This window comes from Stegostoma tigrinum, chromosome 14 (assembly GCF_030684315.1).
Source record: "Stegostoma tigrinum isolate sSteTig4 chromosome 14, sSteTig4.hap1, whole genome shotgun sequence".
NCBI classification, from domain to species: domain Eukaryota; kingdom Metazoa; phylum Chordata; class Chondrichthyes; order Orectolobiformes; family Stegostomatidae; genus Stegostoma; species Stegostoma tigrinum.
In genome coordinates this window covers 29729570-29745103 of record NC_081367.1, presented here as the reverse complement: position 1 = coordinate 29745103, position 15534 = coordinate 29729570, and the positions used below count along the sequence as shown (strand labels likewise).

The 15534-nt window shown below is 37.7% G+C and overlaps 1 long non-coding RNA gene across 1 annotated transcript in view; it reads right to left on the bottom strand.

Annotated features, from left to right (window-relative positions):
• Positions 1 to 12621: 12621 nt before the first annotated feature.
• Positions 12622 to 15534, bottom strand: part of LOC125457499 (uncharacterized) — a 198427-nt gene continuing 195514 nt past the window's right edge. The window contains exon 6 of the long non-coding RNA XR_007248651.2: positions 12622 to 14300. This is a non-coding gene — a long non-coding RNA (uncharacterized LOC125457499). The remainder of the gene's footprint in view (positions 14301 to 15534) is intronic.

Sequence of the window (15534 nt, the reverse complement as noted above, 5' to 3'; positions counted from 1 at the left end):
GTTTGAGCCCGATGGCATGAATGGCCTGCATCCACACTGTAGGCATTCTGTAATTATATATGTCATCTTACTTGATGTTCTGAAATGCTTACAGGGTGAAGATTGACAGGGTCAAAAAGCCTCCCACAGCAAGGAAGCTTCATTGGTTGACATCAGCCAACCTGACCAAGGCAGATAGGTGGAGCAGATCTCAAAAGAGAGTTCAACTCAAAGGGGGCTCAACTCAGAAGATTTAGATAAAGATGGGCTCGGTAGGGAAAAAAAAGCTTTAGGGGATGGAACTTAAAGGTTGTGCTTATTTACGGCACTAGAGAGCATCATGGAGAATGGAGGAATGCAATTGAGGTGCAGAGGGAAAAATCAGAGTGATAGTGACAAAGGGAAATAAGAAAGGGTGGGAGCTTTATATTTAGGGGCAGGAACACAATCAGATGATTGGGTGCACTGCAAAGGGAAAATGAGGGGATTGAATAAGGTACTGTGCAATTTAAGGATGGGAGCGAGACCAGGAGAAAAGCAGGAATATCAACAGAGATAGTGAAAGGGCTGACAGCCACTCATGGCAAATGAAGGACAAGAGGGAATTCAAGCAAAAAGGAAAGGCCATTTTCTGTGATGGAAGGAAAGATTTACGGTTGAAGGCAGAAGGCACTGTGGAGAGTAAAGGATGAATGACTCAATTGTCCACTATCTGTCGTAAATTAGCTCACTAAGAGTGGCCTCTTGGGGAATGTACAAAACAAATGGAAGTGACCTCCAGGTTTGTTTGTACGTATTCTCTCAAAGGTCAGTGATAGCCAACTGAGGGAATCAAATAGAAACTGGGAAAATAAACAATTTTATGTGCTTTCATTTAATAGTTTTAAAAGTAAAAAGAGGCACATACTGCACAATAGGCTTACAGAAGTCTGAACACTAGCATCCTACCCAGCCTCATAATTCATTTAACTCTGGAGAAAAAAAAAACATTGCATGTGGCAGATAAGGGGAAACTAGTCTGAGATTCCCTTGCTAACAATTGATGTCTCTAAATTGTAAGGACTGCAGTGGTTCAAGAAAGCAGCTAATCATAACCTCCAAGGCAATTAGGATGGACAATAACTGCTGACTTAGCCAAAAGCTCCGCAATTGTGTCCATTTCACTATGGACCTGAACAGTCAAGTGCTAAGCTGACAGTGTTATAGCCATTGTATCAGAGGTAACGGGAACTGCAGATGCTGGAGAATCCAAGATAATAAAGTGTGTAGCTGGATGAACATAGCAGGCCAAGCAGCATCTCAGGAGCTCAAAAGCTGACGTTTCGGGCCTAGACCCTTCATCAGAGAGGCCCGAAACGTCAGCTTTTGTGCTCCTGAGATGCTGCTTGGCCTGCTGTGTTCATCCAGCTCCACACTTTATTATCAGTGTTATAGCCATTGTTGTTTTCTTCATGTATAAGAGGCCATCCACTATATGCATATATTATTCAGAGTTGGATTGGGCAGCATCCAGCTGGATAATTGCACTGGAACAAATATCATTATGTTAACGTTCAGCTTGCTAGTGACCATAGGTAATAATTCCTGCAGAGATGCTTCACTATCTAGGGAGATGTCAAGACACCAACTTGGACTCAAAACGTTCGCTTGTTTTCTCTCCATGGATGCTGCCTGACCTGTTGTAAACTCCAGCATTTTTGTTTTCAACTGTCGAAACAACTACATTCGGTACAACTCCCAAATTCCTTGAATGTTGACTTCACACCTCATTTCCGTGCCTGGCTCATGATTGACATTGGATGCCACTGGATGGCATGGTAAATGACCCAAGTGAGAAATTCAAGCACTGCTACAATGTAGCACATAAATCTACTGGGGTCATCATTGAACAGACAATTGATCTTCTGAAAATGCACTTCCATTGCCTGGAATAATCCAGAGGTAAACTTCAGCACTTGCCAGACAGGGTTTCCAGAATCTAGTTCTGAAGAAGAGTCGTACTGGACTCAAATCAATAACTCTGCCTTTGTCTCCACTGATGCTGCCAGAATTGCTGGGTTTCTCCACCATTTTCTGTGTTCCAACATCCACAGTATTTTGATTCTTTTACTCCATAATTGTGACTGTTTGCTGGTCTCTGCACAGCCTTTGGCAGGTTGAGAATTTAGGGTGTGTAGGTGATAATGTCACTGGATTAGTAACCCAGAATTTCAGGCAAAAGTTCTGGGGACATGAATTTGAGCCCTTCCATGAGAGGTAGCAAAATTTGGCTTAATTAACATTTTAAATAAAAATCTGGCCTCACGGTAACCATATAAAATTCTTGATTATTGTAAAATCTCATCTTGTTTGCTAGTGTTCACTGATGGAAGAAAATCTGCCTTCCTTAACTGACACGTAACTCTGGTCCACAGCAATATTGTAAAGTATTAATTGGCATTTTTCTTCGGGGAAATAAGGGGTCTTCATCTTGCTTTTTTTTCTACCTTCATGTTGCAAGCAGATTTTTTTAGTGTAATAATTTTGGACACAACTGTTGTTGCTTTACCAAATTTATTACCACTATTTTGACTGTTACATCATGAAATCTGTTGTTAATTAATCTTATCTGCTCTCCACTCAATCACTCCTGCTCTTTCTGCCTCCCACCTTTCACTGACTTATAGGCTCTTACATTCTATCATCCCTCTCTTCTGGTGGAAGGTCATTGACTTGATATGGTCGCTGTGTTCCTCTCCAGTGGTGCTACATGACCTATTGAATAGTTCTAGTACTTTTCTTCTCAGTTCAGATTTCTGTAGTATTTGGTAATCTTAAATACAATGTCTCATTCCAATGTGGTTGACATCGGCCCACCTGATGATGTTAGGAAACAGACAAGAATAAATTCTGTGTTCTTTAATATCATATTATGGGAATGAGTAAGGATTTAACAAAGTTTGTTCATGCTGGTGTCTTTGTGTAACGCTTTACAGGCAGTAAAATGAGAAAATCTATTAATCACGATTAATTGAACCATTATATTATGCTTTAAGGCAACCTTTAATGAAGTGGCCTTACTATTCTACTATTTTCTCTGTTTAGCTTGATTTTCCTAGTACCACTGAGGACTGATGCTGTACTTCCTCCAACTGCAATTATCTCTGAATGATTGGGTTATGTTGGATATTGTGTACCACTTAATGTAGAAGTATCTTTGGATGACATTACTCTGGTCTTTAATTATATCAATAAATTGATTCTTGATCTGTACAACCCATGTGCTGGTATTAACCTCCTATGAATAATCTCTCCTTGCCTGATGTCTAAGAAGGCTTGCTGTCAGTCACAATTGCTGATCATCATGGACAGTTAATGGCACTAATTTTGTAACAACTGCTTTTGCTTCACTTTCTTCTCCACACAATTCACTTTAATAGCATCTGTGATAAAAGTATGATGATAACTAAGGCACAAAACATCTAAAATTGTAATCTGTTCACTGGAAATTTTCCTGGGAATCCAAATAGCACACAATTCCTATGATGCAATTATCGACAGTTTGAGTATTCCTTTAAATGGCACTTCTTGTGGTCCTGAGAGACTAGACCTTCTCGGTTTTATTAATGTTGGGTGTGAGGTGGGATATTTTGATGATATTGCATTGAAATGGCACCACACCCAACTAAAGAACAACTCTCATTTATTAAATATTTAGTTTATTCAAAAAGATTTTAAACAATTCACATTGAAATGAAAATACAGTTTAATCTGGTATACATAAAAATCTACAATAACTACACTGAGTCCCTGAACTAGAGCAGATTTGAAAATCAAAATGCTTATAGCAGCTGCTCCATTAAGTTGGCAGATAGCCCAGGTAGTACAGGGAGATTTGAAAACAATGTTTACCTTCTTTCAGCGCTTCTAATCAACTGTCAGTAATTTGTTGGAAGACAGCCCGCAACATCTATAGAGAGAAGCAGAAAACTATTCCCTTATATTCAAGTGTAGCTTCTCTCTATCTATTTGTCTTTTAATAAGTTTCACATGAAACACTTGGGCCCCATCCAGAAATTATTGAGTCACTGCACATAAAAGTTTTGGAATATTCTGATAGCTGTCACAATTAAATCTTTGACTTTGGAATCATTAAAAGTCAGATTTTTCTGTCCTTCAGAGTTAGAACTGAAATGAGTAAAAGATATGAACACTTATTTCATATTGAGCTGCTCTCCTGCTGCTACTCATGGCTTGTCAACAATGATTATTGTCATATCTTAAAATCATTCTTATAAATTATGAATTATAAAATATGAATTTAGTCTTTGATTATTAAGATACCTTGGTGCATCAATAATTGAAACAGTAAAATTTAGAAAGGAGCATTCAAAAGCAGAACAGTAAAGGTTGTTGAATTGAGTTGAAACATAGATTCTCTTATTCTCTTTAAGGCTCCCACTGCTGGTATATGTGCAAAGAAGCATAAAATGGACGGAATACAAAATGCAATTTTCAATACACCATGAATAATGCAACAACATTCTTTAAGTTTTGGGGTTTCTCATTGGTTATGTCTGTCTTTCTTTGACAATTTTTTCTTAATAACCCTTCCATTAGTTAAGTTATCAGAGAAAATAAACAACTTGTAATATTGAATATTGAAATTACAATAATGCAACTTAGGAAGAAGGGAAATTTTAACAGAGCAGTTTTCACAACAGTATCAGAAGAATAAAGAAATATAAGAAATATTCTGTTGAGGAAGATATATAAAATATTGATAAAAGTTTTAAATTAAAAAGAAAACAAGTTTGGCAAAAATTTAACAGGAAGGTCATAAATTATCAGAAGGAGCTTTACTTTTGTATCAACTAAATGAAATTGCAGTTTTTTTGAGAAGAGGAAAATGTCGTCAGCCACTGAACCTTACACTCGGTTCAGCTCTAATATTTTGATTTCTAGCACAATGGCACAAATATGTTTTTCTTTAACAAATCTCATTGACTTTTGAGACAAACAATAGTTAACTTGCATTACTCTGTAGGATCTTACACCATATTGCAGAACTCCAGCTCAAATGTGCAGTCCTGAGATAATACTTCCAACACAGGGTTAAACAGGCAGAGAATAAGCTTACTGGACATGACTAAATTGTAGTACATCAGCAGGCTCTGACTGTTGCAGATGGTCGACAACATTTGTAGCTTTTTGCAAGAAAAGAAATTAATTGGAAGAAGCAAGATTTGGCTGCAGAGATCACGCTACGAGCTTTGAGCCAGTTCGCTGGCCATGTCAGTGTAGTCACATTGTTAAGTGATATGAAATTGAACATGGAAGCAGAAGATATGGCTTCTTATGTTTCCTGTTGATTCAGAAGTAGGGGTAAGATTTCATTTTTAAACCAAGCCTCTGAGACAGTTGTGGTGGTTATAATTAACCCAAGTAAATTGTATTGTAACCTACAATTACAACGCAGACTCAGATACCTTGTAAGAATTTAAGCACCAGCCTGTAAAATTATGACCCAAAACATAGCATAACAGCAACAAAAAAATGGCATCAACTGCTAACTAAAATTTTTAATTCAAGTTAGCTGCTTCTTCAAAACCTAAGTGCTACTACATTTTTTATCTCTGGTTTTAGCATTACAACACAAAGAAAAAAATACTGAAGGCTGGGTTTGAAATATGAAACCTGCTCACAGTGGGCAGTACACGAGAATCAGGAATTTTTAGCAGGAATTTGTCACTTGCTTTTAACCAGCTAATTATAGTGATGGAAGTTATAAGTCGCATTAGTCTATATCAGCTCTGTTATTTAAACAGACTCTTCTTTGACCAGAGTTTAATAGGCACTAGAATAATGTCCACCTGAAGAATATGTCTCAAGGTTTTCTTGCAAAAAGCTACAAATGTTGTCGACCATCTGCAACAGTCAGAGCCTGCTGATGCACTACAATTTAGTCATGTCCAGGAAGCTTATTCTCTGCCTGTTTAACCCTGTGTTGGAAGTATTATCTCAGGACTGCACATTTGAGCTGGAGTTCTGTCATCATCCCTTCTCTCCTGTGGAGCAGCATGTAACTGATGAGCTTCTGTTACTGCTGTTCCTGCTTTGGGTGATGTTGTTGATGTTGATATCATCCAAGGTAGGGCTGGATTAAATTTACCCTCATGTAATTTGAAAGTGGCAGGTGGTTTGGATCATGGGCAAATCCAATTATCATAAGAATGAATATAGATCATTAATGATGCCTGCTGACGTTGAGACACACTTGGAAATTGAAACAAACCTGTCTGAGGCGCTATGAATGCTGTCTCCTACTCCCTTATTTATAAAGTGTAAGTAGATAATAAAAATGCATTGTTCACCAGTGTGGTAACAGGCTTCCATCTTTCTACATCCTTGATATGAACTCTCACAGTCGGGATCTACAATTCAAACAATGTTAATTCCAGAATAGTGGAATTTATGGCCAAAGCTAATGGGAGTACAATGTCACATCTCGTCCTTTGAGCAAAAAAATCATTTACCTTGGATGGAATTAGATAGGAAATCTCTGTGCTTTAAGAATATCTTGCCTCTCACATAGCCCACTCAGATCCTGGTGTCTTCTCGCCTTTATTTCCCTTGCAAATTCCGTGTACTCTGACAAATCTATGCATGTTTCTTTCAAGACAGAAATCAAGGTAAAAGAGGCTTACAGTAAACACAACCACCAATGGTGGCTGGGGATGGGGGTGGGGGGGCGGAGATGTGGATTCATATGTTAGAAATATACTAAATTTAAAGAAAGAAGTTGCTGAGTTGTCAATCTCTTCTTGATACCTCAGTAAGTTCAATCCTTTTAAACTCAGCTTCCTTGCCTATCCACCCACTTTGAGGTTACCACTCCCCTGTGAAATTAACCATAATGCAAAACACAGAAGCAAATCAGATTGGCTGGACTGGTCAATGCTATTGTTTGTGCCTTACACTGGAATTCTGATTCAGAACAGAAACAAATGCTGAAAACCTGAGCTATCTTGTTTTATTCATCCGTTCATCTGGCTTCCTTTGTTAAGCATCTAAGCTATTGCCCTCAACTATTTCCTTTGTTAGAATGTTCAATATTCTAACCTCTTTCAAAGTAAATCCATTTCTCAGCAGGTCTGGCAATATTTGTGGACAGAAAACACAGTTAACTTTCTGAGACAGGCACGACCCTTCTTTAGGAGAATCTTGCTGTTAACACTTGTGTTTTGAAGAAGAGCCATAAGAGACTCATTTTTAATAAAGTGTTTCAATTCATGCTCTTATTGAAGTTCATTTGCTAACTAACTGTCCAGGTTACAAATTTTCTCATGATTTCTTGTATTATGTTACATTCTTCCTCAGCGGAGCTGCACACTTAATTTTGGAAAATCTATACCTGTTTCTATTGAATGTCTTGCTCCCAAGTCCAGATCATTAACAATTAGTGTGGTTCATGCACTGACCTTGTGAATCTTTGTTTTCTAACTTAATCCAATCCAAAAAACTACCCTCCCTTTCAGTTTGCTTCCAATTTGAACCAGCTTTCTAACAATTCATTTCCTAAATGTCCTAAGTCGACATGCCTTAACCTTTGTTAATAGTCTTGTATGGTATCTTACAGAAGGCCTTTAAAATTCATATATTTCACAACAATTGCATTGCCCATATCTATGAGATTTTGTTATTTTCTCATGTCAATTAAGCATCACTGTGAATTGAGGGAGGAAGAAAGGGCAAGTGTAAGTTTTGAAGGGATTTGGTAGTATTAATTATAAAGTGTTTCCACTTTCAGGGCAAAAAAAACACATAGTTAAGAGAATTAGTAAATTAATGGGAGTGGTGATGAAGAGAAATGTTTTAACCTGAAATCAGTAGTTATAACCTGTATAGTGCTGCCTAAGAAGATAGTGGAAATAAAGCAATTCATATAGAAGGAGTTGAATCTGTCTAACAGAAAACTAGAAGGAACATGATAGAGAAATAGCACAGAAGTGAGACTGATTTTTCTGTTTCAAACAACCAAAACTAGAATTGTGACTGAACAGCCTCCTGTACTAAATAATTTCTCAGTTAGTCAGAGGTTAAGCTGGTACATCAGAGATCCTGATGATTTTCACATATGTTTAAGGTGTTGGATAAGGTGCGGGGAACAAAATACTATTTCCTCAAGGGCCTATTTTTGATTTCCATGGTCTCCTTTTTTATTCTTATTAGCCCATTTATGAGAAGATGTAGTCACACAGAAACAATGCTATTTGCATTTTGACATATGGGGTATTTGGACTTGCACTGAGGCATAATTTTAATGAAATCAATACCTCAATACTTGTCAACACTATACTAAAATTAAAGCCACAGTTCGCAAGGAAAGCACTTATTTGTTTGATGCCACAGAATTTGAATTTGTACTGGACAACTCAAGTAAGTTAACAATGAAAGGTTTTTCAAAATAACAGCCACAATTCCATATATATTGGGCCATCAGCATAATTATTGCTTCCTCAGACTGATAAAGTCACAGCTAATGTGTTTTTACCATACATTTACAAAGCTGAAACATTTTAACCAGGCACTTTTTTAAAAGTGCATCTCAGATCTCAATCCTCAATTTAAATACAAGCTATACATGAAGTTGATTATTATAGCACACATTTACATTTCTTTATATTGTTACTCCTGAACTTATGGAACTCTGCATTAAAGATTCCTCATTAATTTGCAAGGAATTTATTAACTTAGTAATTTCAAATTCTTCAGGGTCCCAGTCAGCTGATTGTTCCATTATTGACAGGATTGAAAATATTCTATAACTTGTTCTCCCTTATCTTCTGCCCTTGGAGTCTCCATCTCTGTGGCCCCCTTTTTCTAGGCAGCCGCCTTCTTGTTTCTTCTTGCCCACTTCTTCGGCCCCTTGCAGCTTCCCTTCACCCTAGCCTTTTATTTCCCATGCACTTGGAGCCTCCATCTGTGTAGCCCCCTTTTTCTAGGCAGCTGCCTTCTTGTTTCTTCTTGCCCACTTCTTCAGCCCCTTGCAGCTTCCCTTCACCCTAGCCTTTTATTTCCCATGCCTCTGTCCCTTTTCCATTTCTTTCCATATCCACATTCCAGAGCCTCATTTTTCCATTCTACACCTCACTAGCTTCCATCTCTCCAGACTCCTCTTGGAGCTTTCTTCTACCTGTTTCACATAGATGATACCCTGCCTTCCCACTGTTCTAACAGCCCCCACTAAAAATCATGACCCTGAAAAGGCTTGACTCACAGCTGCCCAGCAGCTGGAAAAACACTACTCCAGGTCTCACAGCAGCTTTCTCATGTTCACCATTCATTTTTCAAGCTGATTTCTGCTTCACCAATCACAGGTGGCTTCTCTCCTGCTTTTGATGATGATAGAAACATGGTGAACCTATCAGCAACCATCACAGAAGTGAACTGATCTTTAATTAGACTACAATTCCTCATCAATTTTGTTGAGTCTACTTATGAAGGCAACTTGTATCTGTTTGATCGCTACAGTAATTAAATTTTCCTGGACGCTTCAATGGCATTTGGTGATTCTACCCTTGTGTATTTTGAATCCTGATGTAGCAGGAATCAAGTAGTTGCTCTGTCCTGGATGGTTTTGAAATTTTACACTGTTTTTGAATTTGCACTCACCTAGGCAAATGGTGAATGTTACATCATAATCCTGACATGTACCTTTTTTGTTGATGGGTAGGCTTTGGGGATTCAGGAAGTGAGTTGTTCACCACAGAATTTCCTGTCTCTGGCCTATTGTTGCAGTCAAAGTATTTACCTGGCTGTTCCAGTTCATTTCTCATCAATAATAACCCCAAGGATGTTAATAGTGGGAATTTCTGTAAATATAATGCTACTGAATGTTGTGGGGAGATAGTTGGGTTTTCTGTTGAGGAAGATGGTCATTACTTATGAATATACGATCAACATATGAACAAGGATCAAGTGTAGGCCACATGGCCCTTTAAGGCAGCTTCGCTTGGCAATAAGTGGCAAGTAACATCAATACCACATCTGCTGAAGCTTGATTATTATCTAGATCTTGGTGCATGTGGCCACAAAGTGCTTTAGTGCCTGAAAAGTAGAAAATGGCACTGAACATTGTGCATTCATCAGTAAAATATACCTTTTACTATATTATAGAAGGGACGTTATTTATAAAGCAGCCAAGGATTGTTGGGCCAAGAATATTACTCTGGCAACTCCCACAATGATGTCCTGGGTCTGAGATGATTGAACCCCATCAATCACAATCATCTTCCTATGTGTAAAGTAAAAGTCTATCTCAATACGATATAGTATGCATATGTCATTAAGGCACCATATTTTAAACTATTATCACTTGTTACTACCTTAAGACAGGATGTGGTGTTATATTGCCATGTCTTGTAATCCATATTCAAATGAATCTTGGTACAGATTAGATGTGTTATGAAAGTACGAAAGTAAAACAATTTACAGCTTTGAACGGATTCTCCACACTGCGATCACATCTCTTTCCATCTAGCAAGAAGTTGTTCCCAAGAATATTGTTCAAATCTAGGACAGATTAAACAGTAAGAGTCTGGCTGCTGGCAAGTTTAAGTAGGAAAAGAAATTAGAATGGGAAAGCGGAGGGGTTCTCACTGTTAGCAGAACTCACACACATGATGCAAGCTTATTACTGCTGCATTTCAGTAAGTTTACAAACTATGGATTGAATAGAAAAAAAAGACAACCATGAAACATTGGAGGAGACCTACAAAGAAAGTTTTCTTTTTTTCAATTTTTCCTTTCACCTTTGAAGCATGCAGAAATTTCCTATCTAAATAACTGTTTAGTAAGTGAGGACGAGAGTTAATCCAGCAAAACCCCGAAAAGTGCTCAATGGTATTATTATTGCAGTCAAAAAAAGAACCTAAAACCAGCAAAGGCACTTGCCACTCTTAAGGTTCAGAGGAATATTACCTCTAAAAGAGGGGGAGGAATATTGAATAGCCATCAAAAGTTCCAGATCACAGCAAAAACCTTGTGAGAAGCAAAAAGATTACTGCAACATTCCTAACGCTCAAATGGGAGGTGGTGGATTTCCTTTCTGAGTTTACTTTGATCCTGATAATGCATTGAACTCTGGTTCCCAGAACTCAACAATTCTCAGTTAGATAAACAAGCCATTGAGCTATTGACAACGACGACCTCCACAAACTGACCTCATCAGGGTTGTCCAATGATCATCTTAAAAATCCAGATATAACGTGGTCAATACATGAAAATCAAATAAAACTGAATTTTAACCTCGAATTACATCATCAAGAATTAATCTGTCTTTTAGACAAGAACTGACAGAGACCATTGATTCATTCACACATAGATGTACAGACAAGCAGCATGTAAATTACTTCATGGAGTTGATCAAAAAATACATCTTGAATCAACCCAAAATAGAAGCAGTACTACAAATCAGATACAAATATGAAGTCATATTAATAAGTTCACAGATTCTACAAATGAAACTTTATTCATTCACCTTTAGTACAATAACCATTGTGGTCCCTACCAAAGTACATTCTGTGTCCTTCATTGCTTTATCCAGTTGGTGTTCAACCAGAAGAAGTGCCGATTCATCAACTGAAGAAGGCATGGTAAGTGATCATCACCTGAGTCAATATTATATTGCCTGTCAACCTGAATATCAGAGTCAATATTTGGGACAACCAGGACATCTTCCTGTAGACACGAAAATGTTATGGATCAGGACATACGTAGGAGTGGTGATGGGGCTGCCTGGGGTATGGTCGGGGTGTTATTTGACTAGTCCATGTGAAAATTCTTCCCATTTTAGCAGAGGCCAAGCCATGTAAGGAAAAATTAGCAGTGTCTTTGGGATTGGTTGTTTCATTATCATTTCCTCAGCTTAGGTCAATGTTGGTGGTCTGCCTGGTTTCATTCTTTTCTGATTTTGTTGTTGTTTGATACAACCGAGTAGCTCGCTAGACAATTTCAGAGGACAGTTAAAAGTAAACCATATTGTAGTTGGTCAAAAGCATATGGAGGGCACAAGAGGTAAGGATCTCTCATTTCCTTCAGAAGGACGTAGGTGAGACAGACGAGTTTTTACAACAAATCAATTTGTGGTTACTATTACCAAGCCTCGATTTCGTTCTAGATTTACTCATTCAAATCTGACTAGTTGCTGCAGTGAGATTTGGACTTGTATGCCCAAAGCAAAAGTCTGAATGTCTGAATTACTGCTTCAAGTGACATTAACACTGTGCTACCACCAAGTCATGATGTTATTATATTCTAAAACACCTCCAATATTCTGCACCCTGAGGACTGCTTTCATTTGATACAGAAACTTAAAATGCTTATGCAAAACAAAAGCACTACGTGTTCAGCATGAACCCTGGCTTATGCAATACATATAAAGAAAGATAGATTGAAGAAATGCTCAAGAAGATTAATTACTTTGTGACAAGGTGAATTACAAAACAGATATTTTTGCTTCTAATAGAATTAACAAAAGTAAATTTGTTTTTTTTAAATGAGGTTTTAAAAATCTGGAGAATCAGAAAATATCACAAAAACTCATATTCATGCTAAAGGATAAAATCTTCCATTATCACGTGTAAAATTATACTAAATGCTTGTTGTGTGAAGCAGCAGTAGACCTCTATTATGCTTTCAATTTATCTGTGCATGAAAGCTATTAATGAAAGACTGTTTACCATCAAAATCATACACTTTGCTTTAATATTCTAATTAAGTTCATAGCATTCATGTGTAGTCCAATGTAGCTCAAAATCCAGGGTATCATAGCAACCGTAAGGCGAGTCTTATGAGCTTGCTGTCTTGGTACATAAAAAGGCACAAAAGCTGAAGAGTCAAAATTCTTAATATATTTTCTGCAAAAAAAAAGCACTTTGCTTTTGTTTCTTTCATTAACACTTGCAATACAAATTCAATGTTTGTGCTTTGTTTTGCATGAAGCACATGTTTTCCTAATAATTTCCTTGGGTATCAGCTGATAATCTTTGGGATCAATCTACTCTACTTATTGATTCATTTTATAATCAATGTACAGTGAGCCAATTTTAACTTTGTTCATTTTTGAATATGGAAAATTACTTTCCTCATACCATTTTTTTGTATCACTGTAGTACATAAAATGGCGTTAACAAACCATTAGATTTAAAACACAAACATTCCCTCTGTTTCTTTCAGACACACTCGAAAATACAAATGGGAGTAACAGTCTTAATTATGCTACTTGTACAATTTCCCAACTGCAATGAAAGCAGTAATTTGTAACATAATTAAGTCATGCCTTCAGCATTATGAATAGGACAAACTAAAACACACTCAGGACCAGCTTCTCTTTAATAATGTTACTAAAATGGAGTCTTGAAAAAAGGGGTGCAACACTGTTAATAGATTATGTCAATGCGTTTAGCATTTCCCTGAAGATTTCTATTTTCCAAAAATGGATTAACAAACAGCATCAAGAGAGGAAAGAAAAATGACCAATTATGATCATTAATGTTGAACTCATGCAGCTTTTCTCAGCTGCAGAATCTAATTGAAAAGGCTCCAGGTCAGGCCTGATGTTAGTGAGCTTAATGAAGGAGAAGATTTCAAAATGTCACATGGTGAATGTTGTAATAGGCCTGAGAGAACAGGTTCCAAAAGCCAAGGACTTTTAATGAGGTGCAGGGTGGAGGAGGCACCATATCCCTGATATAATTGTGCTTTGAAGGAGGAAATGATAAAGCAAGTGGAAAACAGTAAAGCTGGGAGATTTGGTGATCGTGCTGATTCTAAATAAGCTGCCATATATTTCCACCTGGCAGTACAGCATGATCAGCTTGCTGTGATGTGTAGCAGTAGGTTGTCCATTTGTGATTCCAATGGCAGAAATCCAGCTGAAATCACAGAAGGGGCAAATGTCTTCTGAATGTCTGAGTACTGCATTGGAAAATTAGAGGGAAACACTGGGATCAGCGGAGATCAATTCTTGATGAAATCTGTTTGATGCAAGGTAAGTCCAATCTGCTACAAATTACAGCCTCAGATGTCAGATATTCAAAGCATATTGGTAAACATGATGGTACTCAAAGTTGTGGATGAATACAAAGTAACAGTTTAATCAGTGCACAGTATCACATGGACACACATTTTGACCTGTGAAGGTTCTTCTGAATCTATCCCATTACACATAATGTCATATCAAACAACATAATGGGTGTATTCTCTCCGTGTGAAGAAGGAACTTCATCTTCACAAATGCAATATGGTAATTATTCATCCAATTTCTGGTGTGAACAGATCTGCAACAAATAAATTGTAGATGATCCAATGTTAATTTTTATTTCTTTTAGCTCTCTTACCACATGCTGCAGGTCCCATCCAGTAAATATGGCATTCAGTTGACCAGCTATCAGTGCTGATGTTACGAAGCCCACTTGATTAGATACCGTGAAGGTCTCTGCCTAGAATACATTCTGTGCCATTGCTACCATTGGTGCTTTATCCAAGTGGAGTTCAAGATGAATGAGTAATGATTCATCAATTGAAGGAGAGTGGTAGGTGGTAATCAAAAGGAGAATTCCCTGCCCATGTTTTACGGGTTACAAAGAGGCTATTTAACCCTTCACTTCCGCTTCACCATTGAAGAACATTTTCTTGCACTAGCTCCATAATCCTTGAAGTTTTTAACATATTCATTGATCTTAGTCTCGAACACACACACTGAGCTTCCATAACTGTCTGGGCCAGAGAATTCCAAAGATTCCGTAAATTCACCATCCTCTAAGTGAAAAAATTCCTCCTTATCTCTGTCCTAAACAGCCTGTCCTTTATTTTGAGGCTGTGTCCCTAGATTCCCGATCTTGTAGTCGGGAAACATTCTTCCTGTGTCTACCACGTCAATCCCTGTAAGGACTTAATATCTTTGAATGAAATCATCTCTCATTCTTCTAATCTCCAGAAAATGCAGGCCTACTTCACTTAATCTTTCCTCGAAGGACAGTCAATCCATTCCAAAACCAGAATGGTGAATTTTTGTTGAAAACCCTCAATGCCAAGCACATCTTTACTTCAGTAAGGAGATCATAACCGCACCCAAGGTGCATACATATAATGACAGTAAGATTTTTTTACTTCTATATATAAATCCATAAAAACCATGTAACTTTCTGTTGAGATCTCAACTCCCTCTGCAGTTTCTTTTTCTCTATGCTGTCAGTGCACTTATCTTCTTGTTGTGCTGCAGCCCCATCAGGCATTGCAAATGTAACCCCAAAGAATGTAACCGCAAAGAATGAGTGGATACTTTCTGCTCAGAAGTCTGTTTTCTCCACTATGATCCATGCAAACATTCCTTCTGAGTCCTAAAACTTTTGACAGCTCCAGCAACAAAAATATGCACTACATTCAGACACAGCTTGCATGCTGCAGTGCTTTCCCAATAATGGTGAACCATTTGGCCATGCTGTAATCCGTCAGAAGGTCCTCCTCCAATTTTATCCCCTCTGTAGCCATGAAAGCTATGAATCCCAATTT